At 43.8% G+C, this 20,364-nt stretch overlaps 1 protein-coding gene across 5 annotated transcripts in view; it reads right to left on the bottom strand.

Annotated features, from left to right (window-relative positions):
• CCSER2 (coiled-coil serine rich protein 2) overlaps nt 1-20,364 on the bottom strand; it is a 152,170-nt gene that overhangs the window by 112,675 nt on the left and 19,131 nt on the right. The window contains exon 1 of one of the 5 annotated variants that reach the window (XM_069980639.1): nt 5,021-5,233. The exons of 3 other annotated variants lie outside the window; for them this stretch is intronic. The gene's annotated coding sequence lies outside the window, so the exon portion shown is untranslated. Of the gene's footprint in view, nt 1-5,020; nt 5,234-20,364 lie in introns of those variants that run through there. One more of the 5 variants, XM_069980635.1, reaches the window with a different exon arrangement.

Below are 20,364 nucleotides of genomic sequence, written 5' to 3'. Positions count from 1 at the left end.
GACTGAGTCCTGACTCCGACTCCTGCTCCTTCATAAATGGCCAGTCATATATCGGAGGAGTTATTTATCACACTGGCTCAGCAGCTTCTACCTAATGTCCTACATGATCCTGGGGCGACTTCTGAGGGAATAAAGGAATACTGTATATAAAGCAGATTCTCCTGTGTGTGCAGTGGATGCAGCCAGTCTCCAGCCTCCATGTCCTGAACTACTCACAACTAGACTAGATGGAGCAGGTGGTCTTTTCCTGCTGACAGTCTTCTATGTTTCTAACTAATAATTCACCATACAAGAAACACTGCTAACAATGCCAGATACCTGTAATATAGAGGTCACCCATAGTGATATACAGGGGGTCACACACAGTGATATAGAAGGTCACTGTGGGGGCACGCAATAGCACGCACACACACAGCCTGCTGCAGCCATAGGACACACACACAGCCTGCTGCAGCCATAGGACACACACACAGCCTGCTGCAGCCATAGGACACACACACAGCCTGCTGCAGCCATAGCACACACACACAGCCTGCTGCAGCCATAGCACACACACACACAGCCTGCTGCAGCCATAGCACACACACACACAGCCTGCTGCAGCCATAGCACACACACACAGCCTGCTGCAGCCATAGCACACACACACAGCCTGCTGCAGCCATAGCACACACACACAGCCTGCTGCAGCCATAGCACACACACACAGCCTGCTCCAGCCATAGCACACACACACAGCCTGCTACAGCCATAGCACACACACACAGCCTGCTACAGCCATAGCACACACACACACAGCCTGCTACAGCCATAGCACACACACACACAGCCTGCTACAGCCATAGCACACACACACACAGCCTGCTACAGCCATAGCACACACACACAGCCTGCTACAGCCATAGCACACACACACAGCCTGCTACAGCCATAGCACACACACACAGCCTGCTACAGCCATAGCACACACACACAGCCTGCTACAGCCATAGCACACACACACAGCCTGCTACAGCCATAGCACACACACACACAGCCTGCTACAGCAATAGCACACAAACACACAGCCTGCTACAGCAATAGCACACAAACACACAGCCTGCTGCAGCCATAGCACACAAACACACAGCCTGCTGCAGCCATAGCACGCACACACACAGCCTGCTGCAGCCATAGCACCCACACACACACACACACATACACAACCTGCTGCAGCAATAGCCCACACACAGCTTGCTGCAGCAATAGCCCACACACAGCTTGCTGCAGCCATAGCGAACACCACACACAGCCTGCTGCGGCCATAGCACACATACACACAGCCTGCTGCAGCCATAGTGTGCACACACACACACACACACACACACACACACACACACAGCCTGCTGCAGCCATAGCACACACACACACAGCCTACTGCAGCCATAGCGCACACACACACTCACACACAGCTGCTGCCATAGAACACAGAAGAAAAACACACACACAATCTTCTCTCAGAGAGAAAACACCACACTGAGGACAGAGGTTACAGCTACACTACTTATGTCTTCTCCTTCTCCTCTATATTATACAGGATATCTTCATATTACACTGCTGCTCATATACAGTCATCCAGTATCCAGGAAGAGAACAGCACAGGTCTCCCCCCACACAATAGACTCTTCCAGCTCAGAAACAAACTGCCAAATAGTGACTGACAACTTTTCCATGACCCCCCTTATGTAATAGGGCCAGTGTCCTATTAGAATGTTGTTCATAATATATATTCATGAGCAAAACTTGTAAAAGTTCATATTAAAATTCAATTCTGCATATTTTTTGAAGATTTTTTAAAGCTGGAGTCGGTACATGTGCCGGGCTAACACAGGTGGGGAATAGGAGGCAATCTGCCTGGAGCATTCCTAATGAGGAAGAGGGTGGGGAGGAGGGACGTAGAGGTGGTGCAAAGTTAGGGCACAGATACTCCCATTTGGCTTGGGGCTGGAAGTTTAGAAGTTTTTTTTTAGGACAGTAACTGCATTACCTGCCGAACGGACTGCAGGACAGATCTTGGATTAAAAGTAGCTATCCAAAGGTCCAAGTGGTTTGGGGGGGGGGGGGGTCAGATTGTTGATACAGAGTCACTTTAATTATTTTATATTATTTTCTACATAACCGCAGCTAAACTGAAAACGTTTTCTGATGCCGGACAACCCCTTTAAGAATAGGGCTCATTCACAGAACTCACGGAAGTAAAATGTAAGTTACACAATGCCCACTGACATGAATGGGTGGCTATTTAACTCATGACCCGGTTGAGCGTGCCGCTGTAACAGAAATGCCTAAACTAGCACAACTTCATAACATCCATATTACTGCATATTGACTGCATTTTTACTGCATTTTTTCCTCATATCAAATTTCTGAGGACATTGTGCAATTTAGACAACATTTCCATCTTAGCATCTCATAGTGTAGTACCCCTAACTGTGGGACATGGTCTCAAAGCCTAAACAGTAATAAGCAGCACAGCAAGGTAGGGCTTACACTAAGCACTGAACTGCTGTTGACAACAAACCAGACCAGGAGGGTTGCATTCAGGAGGCAACACTGTGTACATAAAGTAGTATTTAGACAAGGGAAAGCTGTCCAAAGCTTTACGGATGGTCAAAAATGAGGGAAGCCTTGATTTACCTTTCATTCATAGCAAGGACCATCTGGAGAGGCAGATAGGCTCACAGATGTAGGTGCACAGGCTAGGCTCTCGTCTGCACTTACCAGTAACTAAGCTCCTACCTCCTCCAGGCTTCGGACCTGTTCTGTTACTAGAGAGTGACTGAACGTAACAGGCAGTGACTGTAGGGAAGTGTGCCACATAGTAGCCAAGGGTTTTCTTCTAGAGTAAGAAGTCAGTTTTGGTAAATGTAGTAATACATGCCTTAAGATGAGGCGGTCCTTTTTCCCCCCCAAGACATCTCCAGAAGCTGGAGCGATGATGATCGCTGCAGCATGGTACACTAGGGGCCATGTGATGTATGTACAAAGTATGTTGGCATACTAGACCATAAGTAAAACTTTTTTTTTCCTAATCAGGAAATCCGGAAGGAAATTCTTGAGGCCCCATTCACACGTCCATGTCAGTTTTTACTTTCAGGAAATCCTGATCAGGAGGCCTCAAATGTCATCAGGAAAGTATCAGGATTTCCTGACAGTAATCAGTTTTTACCTTCAGGAAACCATGAGGAAAAGCCTTTAGGATTTCCTGATGAGAAAAATAAAAAAAAAAGGTGTTCTAGTTAGTATGCCAACATACAGGGCATGATGGGAGTTGTAGTTCTGCAACCTGGATGGCCACAGGCTGCAGAAGTACAACTCCCATCATGACCTGCCAGCAGGGGCATGGCGGGGGGTTGTAGTGTGCAATCTCACCAGTCCTCGATCCTGCTCTGGCTGCTTGTCCCCTTCATCGTGCAGTCCTGGGGTCCATTCGGTAGCACTGTAGAGGTCCAAGGGGGACCGAGGTGTGCGGGGGTTCAGGCCCGGGAGACAGAGAGGTGTGCGGGGGTGCTGGCCCGGGAGACAGGTGTGCTGGGGTGCCGGTGGGCTCTAGACCATTCCGCAATCTTAAGCACTTTCCTGATGTACATCAGGAAAGTGCCAGTGATTCCGGCGCTCCCACAGACTTCTATGGGGGCGTTCGGGACGGAATTCCGGACAAAAATAGGACGTCCTATTTTTTCGGGATAATTTTTCCGAAACAGACACCCTTCCGGAAAAATCCGGAAAGGTGTCCGTGCCTAAATAAAGTGTATGGGTCCGGAAATCCGGGTGGTTTTTCCGGATGAGTGAAGGGGGCCTGATGGTTTCCGGAAGGTTAAAACTAATTACTGCTAGGAAATCCTGAAGGTTTCTTGAAGCCTTTTGAGGCCTCCTGATAGTAAAAACTGACACTGCCGTGTAAAGAGGGTCCCGAGCACTGTTAGGGTGGGTTCACACGTAGCGGACTGCTGTGGATTTCACGCTGCGAGTTCCGCAGCTATATTCCTCTGCGAGTATGTTAAGCCCCATGCCCCTTAGCCCGCTACCCTTTACTCATCCACGCTCCGGCCTGCTTCTGTGGCCCCCAGCTCAGCACTGTACTGCCGCACCCACTGATTGGCTGAGCAGGACGTCAACGGGACATTTAAAATATGATAGCAACATAACATTATTGTAGTCTGGCTGCTGAGACCTCTACTGATCCCTCAAATGGATGGGCAGCATGAGTGGTGTACATACTGACAGAAAACCCATGGAAACTCTATGCTGCTAGGACACTGCAAGGGATCATTCCATTAGATCACCAGCTATCCTCCTCTCTTCTATCCTGATGCTCCATTACAGCAGACTCCTCTCTCTATTTGCCAAAGAGGAAGTGGAGAAGTATCAGGGCCACCATGTAGTGCTGGGAGGTCCAGTCATCAGTGCGTCCGCCATATACTCCCACCTACTCCTGCAGGGATCGATCCAGGATATACGTGCGGCTGTACAGAGCTGTTCTCTCCCCTTAGGCTTTGTATTGGTAACATCTCATTACGTCTTACAATCATGATATTTGTCAACAACTTTTATAGCTGAATTGTTGAGAAAAAAATATAGTATATAATAAAAAATATATATATTTATTTTTATATTATATTTATTTCATGAGAATAATGGGCAGTGTAATGGAGACACAGAATGAGATCTAAGCTAAGTGATTGACACAGTAATATCAATTAGTAAACACTAAGAGGACACAGAAGAGCGCCCCCTGTCCCTCACAGATGACACCACAGCAGAGCACAGCACCAGCTCATTCTGGACTGATGTAACCTTCACTGTTTCCCTTGGGTACTACAACTCCCAGCCAGCCTGTCTTCAATAACCTTGCATCAATACATGGTAACTACTAATAACATTCTGTTGTGTCTTCCCTTTAAAGCGTTCAAAACAAAGTAAAACTACAACTCCCAGCATGCTCCCCACTTAGTGACCAGTTGCAGGAGAGTGGTCTCACCTGTCCGTCCATGTCGGGGCGTCAGTCAGGACAGTCGGTGACTGGTGACAGGAGAGGGAAGTGGCTGGGACGGTCGCCTATCTCCGGGCCGCTCTGCTCCCTTGATTTAAAGCTGTGCTGCTCATTGCCAGCCGGCTCCTCCAGCTCCTCCTGCTCCCTCACCACTCCTCCATCCCAGCCGGCCGGAAGTGGCGTGTGTGCGGCCGCCGCCTGTCCTTACAAGTGACGTCAACACACACATCATCAACGAAATCCGCGCCGTAGGGGTTAAAAACAGCTGCTGGATGTAGCGACATCTAGCGCTGGAGGGACGGAAGTGCATGGCTGCTGTACATGTTATCTGCGCCTGGTGATCGGACAGGGATCAGTCCATAACACAAGCAGCACGAATAGGCAAAGTATCACTAGACATGTTATGATGAACACTTCCATCTGTCTATAGGAAAGCTGGATCAAATAAAACAGGAACTGCACAGGCACACGTGTATATACTGCACAGGCACACATGTATACACTGCACAGGCACACATGTAAACACTGCACAGGCACACATGTACTGTACTGCACAGGTACACATATATACTGCACAGGCACACATGTATACACTGCACAGGCACACGTGTACACACTGCACAGGCACACATATATACTGCTCAGGCACACGTGTATACACTGCACAGGCACACATGTATACACTGCACAGGCACACAAGTATACACTGCACAGGTACACATATATACTGCACAGGCACACGTGTATACACTGCACAGGCACACATATATACACTGCACAGGCACACAAGTATACACTGCACAGGCACACATGTACTGTACTGCACAGGTACACATATATACTGCACAGGCACACGTGTATACACTGCACAGGCACACATGTATACACTGCACAGGTACACATATATACTGCACAGGCACACATGTACTGTACTGCACAGGTACACATATATACTGCACAGGCACACGTGTATATACTGCCTGTGCTGTACAGCTGTTGTGCTGGCAGCCTCGCCTGTCCCAGCAGTGGGGTGGGTGGGGGCAGCATTTGGTGATCACCAAGACCCCTTGATGGAAGAGGACCATCCACCTAGACTATAGTGTATGCTGTGTGTCCTTGTGTTTCTGATTGGAATGACTGATGCAGACAGAGGGTTGCTTCTCTAGAAAGTTTATATACTTAGGTCTTTTCCAGGCGAAAAACTACTTTTTGGAGTTATGTGAAAACTTTTTACATGACAGTAACATTAACACCCTCCCTGCTGGGCCCTGCCCTGGGGCGTAGCTAGGATTCACAGGGCCCATAGCAAACATTTTTAAGGGGCCCCCCTGCCCTACGCACAACACAAAGCACTGCGTGCGTGTGTCTGTATATGTATATATATGCTTTACTGTTGGTGCACTGATAACCACTGACCTCTGCACATTTTCCTTTTCTACTTGATTTCCAGCTGGAGAACAGAGGTCAGAGGTTATCAGTGCAGTAAGACAGAGATCTCTGCTTGTTAACCCTTCTTTTGTGTTGCAGCATGTAAGTAAACATTGGGTCACTTAAACACTGCAGAACATAAGGGGTTAAGCAGAGGGACACATGCTCTTACCTTCTCCCCTGGGCCCCCCTCCTGCACGGGGCCCCATAGCAACTGCCTACCCTGCCTCTATGGTAGCTACGCCACTGGCCCTAACGTAAAAACACCCATACAGGGGTATATGGGTCCATTTAAAAGCATACGAAAGAGCAAAAATCCTCAATGTACAGTGATTAAGTGGGTTGTCTGGGTAGGACCCTTTAAGGGTGCGTTCACACATACAGGATCTGCAGCAGATTTGATTTGCTCTGAATCTGCAACTTCAAATCTGCTGCAGATCCTGTATGTGTGAACGCACCCTAAAGGAGTATTTTGGAAAATAAAGAAGGAGGAGTAGAAGGAGTGCCAATAAAGCCCCCCCCCCAAAAAAAAAAAAAAAAAAGAAAAGAAAAAAAAAGAAAAACTCAATTGCTTGTATATTAGATCTCCCCATATGGGGCGTGCAAGGACACAAACATGTATTTTTCATAGAAACATATGGATATATCCGTGCTGTCAGTTTCCATGTCACACAAGCAGTGCATACTTACTTAGTGCGCTGCTGTGTGATCCGGCACTCCTACCTGCCACCAGTGTAAGTACAGACCATTGTCCCACCTTCTTCAGAATAACTGTCAGCCGGAAGAGGTGAGGAGATGACACAGCAGAGCCACAGAGCAGGACGGGAGCGGACAGTGGCGGATCACACGCAGATCACTAGGTAAGTATGCACTGCCTGTGTGATCTAGAAACTCACCGCACAGATATATATGCATATCTGTGCTGTCTGTTTTCCTGTGCTGTCAGCCGCACATCTGTTTACACAGGAAGATGCACAGCCGATAACAATACATAAAAGCATGCTCAAAAGACGCATTCAGCCGAGGATCGGGTGTTTTCCCACTCCTCACTTTTGGACAGGCTGATTGGCCGCAGGAAGGTTTCTAACAACACTCCTGGCTGATAATCGGCCTGTGTAAAAGGCCCTTCATTCGTTTAGAGAAAACCATCATCTGCCATGTTACCATATACAGTAGAATTGCATCCAGGTGACTGATTCCACAAGTCTCCAAGCTCAAAAGACACTTTCCCCTTCTCCCCCTTCATCACATGGCTTTAAAGGGAAATTATCAGTAGATAAATTCATGTACCGTTCAAACTGCATTCTTCTGCCTGTTTATGCATAGCTGAATGTGCATAAGTAGATGTTCATGTCGGAGGAGGGCCCCAAGTGCACCAAAGGCACTATTTTTGCATATTTACTTAGGAACATATTACCCCCAAACAGCGCCACTTAGAAAAATAAAAACACAGGTGCTGGCTAGGTGGCTTTAGGGAGATATCAGCAGGTTCCCTTTAATAACTAGAACATTCTCTCCCTCTTTCCAATTACATGAATTATTGCAGAGACTGCAGAAATCATACATTCTCACCACAGAAAAATATCTCCCACTTTTCCCATAATACATTCAAGTTATATAATCTTTCTCTCTATTTCTGTGGCTGACATCAGCAAGAAAGATAAGGACTGCAGTACTGCAAGTCTACTCCTACTCTACCCTGTACGGAGATAGATTCAGAAATAGTATGCAGAAAGTAAGCGAATAAAGCTACCAAACAGCACACGGCATTCATTTTTTAAGTGATAGATTATAAACTTGAACTTTCAGACTGAAACGTATATAAAAAGTTTTAAATGGATCTCAAGAAGTTTTATGCTTTAAAAGACCCATAACTGCTCCATAACTAAACAAAACTTTGCACCTAGAAGGGCTTTTTAAAGGGGTTATCCAGTGTTACCAAAACATGGCCACTTTCTTTCAGAGACAACATGACTCTTGTCTCCAGTTCAGGTGCGGTTTGCAATTAGGCTCCTTTTACTTCAATGGAAATAAGTTTGAAACCCCACCCAATTTGGAGACAAGAGAGGGGGGAAAGTGGCCATGTTTTTGTAGCGCTGGATAACCCCTTTAAGCTCCATTCACTTCAATGGAACTGAGCAGCAAAACCCTGCCCAAGCTGGAGACAAAAGTGTCTCTGGAAGAAAGTGGCCATGTTTTTGTAGCGCTGGATAACCCCTTTAATAAGCATGGTAAAATATTAAAGAGACTGGCTTCACAATACATTTGGGAAAATGCATAATTGCATTTATAACGCCATGGGAGCTTTAACACATTCTGATCAAAAGTTTAGGGATAAGGGTTTCCAGCAGCAACACACCACCCACCAGTTATCTAACTGTTATCTAGCTGTTATCTAAATGCTACTTTAAAGGGGTTATTCACCAAAGAGTTAATAAATGAAATGCTCCCTAACCTAGCTGGTCTTACTCACCCTGAGTATTTTAGCTTTCTTTCCTGCCCACTGCTGTCATTACTATTGCACAGTAAACACAGGACGGTTTTATTTACTGATTTTGCATCACATCAACCCAGTATGTATTCCATACTAGCTGAATATGTAGCAGAACTGACGCACACATGGTGTAGCAGAGCTGACGTGCACACAGTGTAGCCATTAGCTGCATAACGGGCATCTGTGTATCGTGTTGTAGTGTTTAGATCTCTGCTTGCTGACTGTGGGAAAGGACGACAAAAACTACCTTTTTTCTCAGAATCCCTAGCCCTATGGTAACTAATGGTGCATTTACACAGGCAGATTTATCTGACAGATTTTTTAAGCCAAAGTCATGAACAGACCATAAAAAGGGAACCGGTCATAAAGGAAAGACTGAGCTTTCTCCTTCTTTCAAATCCATTCCTGCCTTTAGCTTCCAAAATCTGTCAGATAAATTTGCCTGTGTAAACGCACCATAAGGTTAGAGTCGTCTAACTGAAGCTGTTAGGGCCCTTTTACACAGAAAGATTATCTGACAGATTATCTGCCAAAGATTCGAAGCCAAAGCCAGGACTGGATTTGAAAAGAGGAGAAATCTCAGGCTTTCCTGTATGACCTGATATCTGTTTATAGTCTGTTCCTGGTTTTGGCTTCAAATCTTTGGCAGATAATCTGTCAGATAATCTTTCTGTGTAAAAGCGCCCTTAGTATCCTTTGAAGAGGTTCTCTCATCAGAGACATCCCCCATTAGTATGTGGACTCCATGGCACCAGCTGCTGATTTTATTGGGGGAATCCAGGTCTGGACATATATTTCTCCTACAGCAGGGGATACGTAGTATGACTTGGTAGCCATGAGGTGAAAGGTTGTCCATGTAATTCATTTACATCTCAAGCCCCCCACAGCAGCTCTGGCATAGAGGGGGGGGTCCACCCTATAATTTGGCATACAGACGTGTGCTTATAGGCTGTCTTAAGGTAATGTTACATAAATGTTCTTGTTTAGCCATTTGAGGTTTAAATTCACATGAAATGATCTGGAACTTATAGTCTGTTCATTCTACACAAAGAGACACATTTACAGAGGATTCCACGGCTCAAATGATTATCCCAGCACAAAGAGCGTTTCAGCGCCAGGCAGCATGAAGCCCATTCAGACAAAAGCAGCGATTATTGGAGTATTATTTATACGTAATGTCAAAGTTAATATCACTTCAGCAACCCCTCCAACCACTTAATAACCAGCAGGCCAGTATAGACGTATAAGGTGAGACTTCAGATCAGGAATCCATGAAATTCTGTGTACACACAAAAATAATGCTAAAAGATCTGGCGACAATCTATTATGTACTGGAGCAACCTGTATGGCCCGTGACACCTGCTCAACATCTCATGTTCTACTGGCAGATAGGTCTCTATCAGAAGTGTCTGGCAGTGGCTTGTCCTTCTCTGCTTATATCTACATACAGAGCCAGAAAACCCATACAGACCAAATACTCCCCACAGCTAAATGTTCTTTCACAATGCAATCTAAACAATCCTATGTCACACTACCATCACAGTTTCTGTTATAATGGAGCACATGATTTTTTTCATTGTATCACAGAGTCACCAGCTCTCAGTTTGGTTTTACAGAGAAGAGTAGCACAGCAGGCGACATTGTTATGACTGTCAAAAGGCAAGGGTTATCTGAACTCTAGACTGGGCTACAGTATGTACACACGCTGTATTTCGGTCGATATTTTTACCACAACCAGGAGTGGGTCACTGTATTGGTTCCACATTTGTTATGTTTTTTTAATAATACAGAATAAATGAGGACCAAAATACGGTGTAGCCCAATGTATAACACACACAAAAAAGGCTAAGGGATACACAACCCAATATACAAAATCCAGGTGCTAAACCTCCATATAGAAAAACTCATTATGTAACCAACAGAACAAAGTATATAGAAACAATGGTAAGCACACAATGATAGATTACCTAAAATTCATACTTTATTGGAAATCACAAATACAATAATATGGCAAAAATACATGATTATATCCCCCTAAAAACAATTAAAATCATCCCAAATAATTCAAGAGTTGTCAAAGAATAAACAACAACCTACTCCCTAGCCTGTAAAATACAGGAGAGCTCTCTGGTATATAAAAATACTATTCAAATGTAACTGGTACTGTACATGATAAGGTCCTCACCACAAAAACATATCAAGTGCAAGTGCATACACAATCCGAAGCAAAAATATAGTGCCAAAAAGAAGTGCTGAAAACAAATGTAATATGAAATAATACAGCTACACTATGTAATAATATGGGTCCCGCCTCGGCCGCTGAATGGCAGAGCTGCCTTCAGACGTCACGTCTCATGCGGCAGCTCTGACCAGGAAGCGGCCGCGGGATGGGAGTACCGGGCGGCACCATCCGGGCACCGGCGCTGGAACAGGGGAGGTAAGTGACCTCCGGCTTCAATTTCCACCCCCTCCCTGGCGATCCTCAAAAAAAAAAACCCGGCCCGGAGTACCCCTTTAAAGTGTCACTGTCATTACAATGTTCAAAATCTAAATCAACAGTAGATGTGATATAAAGCATGACTGCAATATACATTCATTTTTTTTATCATGCTGTAAATCCAGGTCCAGTCTCCTGAAGGCAGATTTTCTGACTTGTGCTGGTTGTAAAAAACAGAAAAAACACAGGAATTTCGGCCAGTACAGAGAGTCACGGCTCAATGTGTCCATCAATCACATGACTGCGTGCCCTGTGAACGCTCAGATGGCCTGGGATACACAGCCCTTCCTGTTTTCTGACTGTTTCCTGTTTTTGTTTTTTTTAAGAAAAAAAAAAAGTCAGAAAACAGGAAGTGCTGTGTTTTCCATGATAACTAAAAAATAATAATAAAAAAATGTTAATTGCAAACTTGCTTTATATCACATCTACTGTTGATTTACATTTTTAAGGTTATAGCAACAGTGATACTTTAATTTCTACTTCACAGGTGTCAAACTTGGCCCTCCAGCTGTTGCAAAAGTACAATTCCCATTATGCCTGGACAGCCAAAGCTGTGTCCATGTTTCCCTGGACTCCCTAGGGCTGCATCCAACTTCTTCAGCCACTGGTGTTCAAATGCTGAACCATCCGTCTCGAGCATGCTCGAATTGTGCTCATCTCTAGTAGTTAGTATACAGCAATATGAGTTGGCATCCCTTTCTGACAGGATGTTCATGTACAGGATACCAGGCAAATATGGTATTCATATTGTTTTGGCATGGAATTTAAATTGTTGTGCATCCCAATGTTCTGGGGGAAGTGACCATTGACTTGTCATTTCAGTGCTGTCTTCCCCCTCATTTCCCGCTTGCTGTCTGTGCTATTACAGGGAGCAGCGGGAGGGGCTTCCCGAACAATCTTTAGATGGTTTGGGTGACCCATTGAAGTCAGTGGAGGCCTACTGCTGCTACATGGAATGACATGCAGCAGACCATTGCTGCACACATCCTGATCTTTTATCATGTTAAGGACCACAATCAGCCGATATCGACCACGAAGATCACGATCATGGCCTTTTAACGTGCTATTACACTAAACAATTATTGGTGCAAATGGTAATCAGTAATCAGCCAAGTAATGGTGTGTTTACACAGAGAGATTTATCTGACAGATTTTTAAAGCCAAAGCCAGGAATGGACTATAAACAGGGAACAGGTCATGAAGGAAAGATTGAGATATCTCCTCTTTCCGAATCCATTCCTGGCTTTGGCTTCCGAAATCTGTCAGATAAATCTCTCTGTGTAAACGTACCATTTGGACGATAAATCACTCAGGGTAATAGGGCCTTAGGGCCCGGTGAGGCACCAGCATGAAAAAAGTACAGGATCTCCAGTCTAGACAACAGACCTTTATAACAAGTTTCAGTTTTGACATAAACAATTATTTCATTTGTCGTTGTCAAACAGATCTTAAAAGTGTTTAGGACTTTGCATAACTTTCCATTATGCAATAACATACACACATTTACATACAGTTGCCTCTCTGTTTCAGCAGTTATAAGATTTTAATGTTCATGAATGAATCTAGTCATACATAGGTATGTAAATTGATAAGCAAGGATGAGTAATAAGCTTTGCAAATCCATCCAGGCACTGTGCTTCTCAGTGCAAGCAAGTCTGATGGGTAAAGGCAGCTTCCTCCGACCCCAGTTAGTGAGTGGCAGCCTTCCGTCTGGGGTTAAATGCCCTCCATGAACTTGCTCCTGCTTATTATACACTAGATCCATCATTCTGTCCTCATAGATGATTCTTCTAAGGAACCACATCAGCATATTTACTGATAGGAGTATACCTTTATCATGGATAAGTACTTTGCACTATGACCATAATGTTAATTCTCAGAACTGCCTGTCTGTCCAATGCCATGGCTATCTCCATACACTATAGGTATAGTTCATCATTACTTCTGACGCAAGATCTAGAAATAATAAAGATAATGAGCCAAGCATAATATTATGCAGGAGAGGACCTTTCATAGACTTGTTACGAGAAAGTAAAATATAGATATAACTTCTGAAGGGTCCACAATTCAGGGACCCTGACTGCAAAGACAGTCACTAATAAGCAGAGAGAAGAAGGCATGAGAACAAACAGGACAGGGTAAATGAAAAGCAGAAAGTTCTTTTTAGGATTTTCGATTGATAGTCTATCCTTAAAGTGACTCTGTACCCACAATCTGCCCCCTCTTAACCACTTGTACCTTCAGATAGCTGTTTTTAATCCAAGATCTGTCCTGGGGTCCGTTCGGCAGGTGATGTAGTTATTGTCCTAAAACACAACTTTTAAACTTGCAGCCCTGTGTCAAATTGGCGTGGCCTAGAGTACCCATGCCCTAGGACTGTGACACCCCTCCATCCCTCCTCCCTGCTCTCCCCATCATTAGGAATGCCCCAGAGAGGATTTTTCCAATTCATCACTTGTCTGAACACTGCACAGGTGCCTTAAGGATCCAGACCATGTGCAGTGTTCAAACAGGTGATGAATAGGAGAAATTGTTCTAGGGGCATTCCTAATGATAAAGAGGTTGGGGAGGAGGGACGGAGGGGTGTCACAATCCTAGGGCATGGGTACTCTAGGCCAAACCAATTTGACACAGGGATGCTAGTTTAAAAGTTGTTTTTCAGGACAATAACTGCATCACCTGCGAAATGGACCCAAGGACAGATCTTGGATTAAAAGCAGCTATCTGACGGTACAAGTGGTTTGGGGTGGGGTGGGGGTCAGATTGTGGGTACAGAGTCGCTTAAAAAAAAAAAAAAAGCATGGCCTATGCATGGCCTATACTGGCATAACCAGAGATCCTAACGAGGCAGCGGCCGAATACAATTGGAAAAAATTACTTAAATGGTAAAACGATAAAGGATACATAAAAATAAAGGAATGAATAAAAATTGATTCACAAAAATGTACAATTCTATGGGAAAAATTATCTACAATAATTTTTTACATAGCACACAGCCAACAATACTCTCTAAGCCCAAGTGCTAAATCATCAAGACTCTATAGGGGCACAACTTCAGAAACTGTAGCCTTGGGGATTAGCAAGAAAAGGCTAGACAATAATGTGTTCCACCTACTGTAAGATCTCTTCACAAAAGGTACAGACAATGTTTCAGCTGTATCAACAGAAGAAGAGATCTTAATATGACAGGAAAGACTTTATGGATGGATGACCTACACTGCATAAAAAGCATCAAATAAAAATACACCCTTAAAAGAGGTGTTCCCATGTCAACTACCATAGCTAAATTTGAAGAGCTTGTCAAATTAAATACTTTATATAGACATCAATTTAGTAATCTTTCCGACCACTGCTTTTAGAGCAGAGCGGTGGTTAATAACCCAGACAAAAAGCTGTCAATATGGGAGGGGAACAGTAAGTATATAGCAGGAGAAGGAGGCAAGTCTGGTAAATGAATGTACATGTAATGGCACAGATACATGTGTGCTAATGAAGTGCTGCCTACTCACTAGACAGCTAGTTATAGCTGTTCAGGTGTTGCACACTGTAAGTAAGGTGGTGCCATATAATGTAATGTTTATATGATTTATTACACTCAGCCCATCACCAGCACAGAGAGTGCCCCAGGCACTGCAGATAATTCATGAGTAGGGGGTATGTACATATTTCTTAGCAATGCACAAGAGATCCAGGCATCTCTTGTAAACTGTGCACTTCCTCTGGTATGGTTGACTAAAGCTGGTCATACAGATAGGTTACCTGACAGCTATCTATCCCGACCCCTTCATAGATACGTATGCATGTATTTGGAGAGGAGAGTGAGCTGGTCTGGCAGTTTATCTCCCCGAGAACAAACACATCAGGTAGCTGAAATCTAACATGCCCTATCCTTCTTTCATATATGCCATCAGGGGAAAATATAGTCCTGGTTCTACTAAAATCGGTGGGTTTGGGTGACGCTTTACACTCCTATAAGTCCTTTCAAAGCTGACAGAGAAGAAAAATGCTCCACAAAAATCTCTATATCCTTGCTTACAATTTTAGTAGACAAAGGAACATTTATGACTCTATGGCTGATGGATGTTAAAGACTAAGAGCTTGTCACTGGTTCCTGGATGAAAGCAAAGACTGTAAAATGAGCCTGGATCTTGGATAAAGATAGAACAATAACTCTTCAAAGGCTACAAACACATTTAAATGCATTTGTTATGAATCATATGTGCTTATGATTTAAAAAAAATCCTTAGAGGTCTTTATTAAAGCATTTGCTTCCTTTCTCTTCTACATTCTACATGCTTTCACATACACAGTGCAGTCTACTCAGTCCTGATCAGGGAAACATGCATTAAAAGAGTTGTCTGACGGCTTTTTCAGATATGACATTTGATGTTATAAATCAGCCTAGAGAACTATTTAGGAGAGGAGAGATGGAGAATGAGCAGTACTGCAGCTCTTCTGATGGATTTTACTGCGAATAAGACAGAGCAACCTGCATTGTATGCAAATACATGTAGGCAGAATAGATTTTTTTTAACAAAGACCTATGGGAAATGTTTTTGGGTTTTTTTGCACCAAGATAAACACAATAATAAAATTGTATTTGGAGTTGTCCATTGGCTCTAAAAGTGATACAATGCTGTGAATCACAAATATTTAAAGTAGACTTACAAAGCTACATAAAAACAAACGACACAATACAGTTTGCAATTTACATCCTTATAAAAGACTGTAGAACAATGCACAAGGATTTACCCAGTGTCTGTGGCTCAAAATTCCCACTCTTCATAAAAAAAGCCATACAGTTCCTTCATCCAAGATGCACATCATTGCAATAAGATAATAAAATGAAGACACTGGATTATGTAAAATAACAACACACCAGTGAATAAGCTTCTTGGGCGTTTCCGCTGCTTTCCACAATAATAGTTATGATTTAAATCATAAAAAGTCATTATGTAAAGCTCCGCAGCTGCTGACAAAACCAAAAAACAAGATAAAAGACTGGGAAACTACATGCTTAGAGGTAGCAAGAATAAAGAATGGAGCTCTGTGTCATTTTCATCCCAGAAGTGGAGACACATCTCTGAATATACCCTGGTAATGGTATGAAGAAACAATACACCATATAGTCACTACCTCTTCAGTCACTAGACTTTAGTCACTTTCTTATACCATTGTATATAGACTTATAGGTCACACCATATCTGCTTGTTCAACAAACTAAAAATGTACAACAAAACTACCAGGAATCATATAAACGCATACAGAATTTTCATGTCTGCAACATTCCTGTTCAGGGATGTACTAATAGTTACAAGAGTTAAAAGGAGTATTCAGATTTTTTTATTTTATTTTTAATTTAAGAACTGGACCTGGCATGAACAGAGAAAAAAAAACTTTATTCCAGCACTGCCACCACTCTGATGCTCCCAGCTAGGCCTATAGTGATGATGTCACAGACATCATCAACGTGACCCTGCAACCTAACTGACCTTTGACCTTTGCAATCAGTAATTGGCTGCCATGTCATGTGAGCGATATACATGACGTCACCCCTGCAGGTGAGCTGTGAACACTGGAGCAACAAGGGATTTTTTTCTATTTTATGCCAGTTCTAGCCTTTGTTTAACATGTAAATACCTCAGAAAACCTCCTTAATACTAGGTATATCTAAAAATACAAATAACTTGCCCACATATTGTGTTTTCAAAAATTGCAGTAAAAAACACATTAATGTGACCAAACCACAACGTGTGGCCTCAGAGACACATAGGTAGTGGTAAGGAGTAGAGATGAGCGAACTTGTTGAAGATTCAGGTTTGCACAATCCACTCAGCAAATAAATCCCACTGCCTGTAGAAGGTGAATGCAGCCCGAGGACTGCCTGGAAAACATGGAGACAGCTATAGATATCTGCCTACAGGCAGTGAGAGTCAAATGCTGATCGTTCGGGTTTGTGCAAACCCAAAAGTCTGTTCCTCTCTAAGGGTGGGTTCAGACTGAGGAATTCTCGCGGAAAATGTCAGCGGAATTCCGTCAGCTGGGCGGAACATCTGGGCGCTTTTCCGCCGGTCCCATAGCCACCATTCTATGGGCCGGCGTATTCCGCTATACGCTGAAAGAAGTGTCATGTCACTTCTTTCAGCTGATCGCGGAATACGCCGGCCCATAGAATGGTGTCTATGGAGCCGGCGGAAAAGCGTCCAGATGTGCGGGCGGACAGCTGACGGAATTCCGCGGACATTTTCAGCGAGAATTCCTCAGTCTGAATCCACCCTAATAAGGAGTGCAGCTGATGTTGAGCAGGAATTTTCTTCACTCCTAATAAGATAATAAATGGAATACACTAAAAGGGAGCAGCGAAGATGGAGAAGTTTCTGTGAGTTCACACCAGACCAGGAAGCTTTTCACTGGAGTTCTCCATCACATACAATGGTAACACAATACATTATTATTTATAATATTAAAAATAATCTATAAGTAAATGTGTTTCTAGTGTTAATGTGGTTATACGAATATTTAAGGCCGGGTTTACACATGTCCGGCGGTGCGGCGGCGTTTCCCTCCGGCGCAGGAGAAAAGCGCCGGAGGGAAACGCATCTTTGAACTGATCCCATTGTTTTCAATGGGATCGTTCAAAATGTGCGGCGGTGAACTAGTGGCCGCCGCATCGCCGGACCGTCGGTGCGTTAGGACGTGTCTTGCAGCGTCCTGGCGGACCGCCGCTCCGGTGATGCGGCGCCGCACCAATTCAATCGAATAGAGCGCCGGATGCCTCGCCGGGCAGGACGCATGCCGTTCGGCTCTGGCATCCGGCGTTCAGGCAAATAGTAGCCCATATATCTCCCCCTGTGTGCTCTCCCCCTCCCCTATAGTCCCCCCTTGGTCCCCCAGTAGTATATCACCCCCCCTGTTTCTCCTCCAGTAGTATATAGCCCCCCTGTTGCCCCCCCAGTAATATTTAGCTTCCCTGTGTGCTCTCCCCCAATTAGTATACAGCCCTGCTGTGCGCTCTCCCCCAATAGTATATAGCCCCCCTTGTGCGCTCTCCCCCTCCCATATAGCCCCCCTGTGCGCTCTCCCCCTCCCATATAGCCCCCCTGTGCGCTCTCCCCTTGTAGTATATAGCCCCCCTGTGAGCTCCCCCAATTAGTATATAGCGCTCCCCCGCAAATCCCATTGAAAATGACAGGAGAACATACTAGGGAAAAAAATGTCAACTGATGAGCGCAACTTGTGACAACTGATGGGAACTGATGACAACTGATGGAAACTGATGGCAACTGATGGTTTTTAATGAAAAGACGGATAGAAAAACTGATCACAACTGATGCATTTTTGGCATCAGTTGTGACATCAGTTGTGGTCAGTTTTTAGGCAAAAAACGCAACTGATGCCAACTTATATATGTAAACCCAGCCTAACATGTTCCCTTTATTGAGGATGAAACACAGAAACAATATGAATCCCCATTATGACATAGGTGTGGCCTAGCCTGAGCACACTAAGAGCCAGCGGGCATCACTTAGTGACACGGCAGCCGGCTGGGTTCAGTGGTAACTCATCATTAACTGCTGAAACAAATCTAGGACGCAAGATTAATACATTCTAACACATTGCAACAGAAATCAGAGAGAACAATAGCAATGCTCAGGAGTAATAATAACAATAATAATAATGATATCCTGTCAGGATTGCAGGAGAGGCGTCTAACAGCACAAGCTATGAAGTCTAAAGTCTATCTCTGCTGTGGAGTAAATAATTAATGTGGCAAGAAAATTCTTCCAGGATGAAATCACAAACATATGTCTGCAGAATGTGTATTGTAAAGAGATGTATGGTAATAAGCACTGAGATCTAGTTCCAATATGAAACTATAATTGTCGCTATTCACATTAGATAACTGCCAATAGTAAAAAAAACAAAACAAAAACAGGATAGAGCTAACTTCCCACTAAATACCCCAAATCCAGGAGAGGACACTTAGTTATCACTCTGTAAATATTTCACTGTCATCTCCAACCACTGTTTTTGGTAACATCAGCAAAATGTCAAGTTTTTGTCTTTTTTCCCTGTCGGTTTAGTGTTCTGACACATTTACTAAAGGCACACGACACTATTTTTCCAAAAAGCACACAAACCCAAAATTTTTGACCAAAAACCCGCCAAGTGGGCATATTGTGAGTGTGATATGGATGTGTCCTTTAAAACCTGCCACAAACAACAGATTTTCTAAGCAAACTGTCATTTTTTTAGAGGTTTTCTAATCTAAAAACCAGCCACTTCTTGTGTGGTGGGGTGGTCAGGTTTTAGTTTTGTTCCCTAAAAACCTTCCAGATTTACTAAGGGCATGTGGCATATAAATGGATTGGAAGAAAAACACACAACCGACAGGATAACGGCTTAAAATTGCTGCATTGTTAGTAAACTAGGCCCAATGATGTGCTTACTAAAACAATGTCTGTTGTTATGAAATACAGCCATTGTTTTTACATAGTGTGAACATAGTCTAAAGGGGGTACTGACAGAGTGTCTTGGAGGTAGATTACAGCATTGGGGCCAGTTATGGCAGTGTGGCGAGTGTGAGCTCTACCCCCACTTCCAGGCCATTGGTCTGGTCATGCACGGTCCCTTCCATATTGTTATGTAGACATATATGTTTTGGGTTCCATTATTATTACCATCATGTATATATGGCCATTTTATTATATGTAGAATGCCACACTATACTTGGTAATCTCAGTATCTCATCCCAATACAAATAGTTACCTATTATGATGTTCCATGTTTAGACAGCCCAGGGCCACTTTAGTCCCTTGGCCCAGTTCATTTACGTACAACCTTTCACAGCTGAGTTTCTGATTGCCCCAATCAGACGTGGTGGATAGTGACACAATGAGCCCAATGTGTGTT

This window comes from Dendropsophus ebraccatus, chromosome 8 (genome assembly GCF_027789765.1).
Source record: "Dendropsophus ebraccatus isolate aDenEbr1 chromosome 8, aDenEbr1.pat, whole genome shotgun sequence".
Lineage (NCBI taxonomy): Eukaryota > Metazoa > Chordata > Amphibia > Anura > Hylidae > Dendropsophus > Dendropsophus ebraccatus.
The sequence above is the reverse complement of the archived record's forward strand: the minus strand, read 5'-3'. Positions and strand labels throughout refer to the sequence as shown.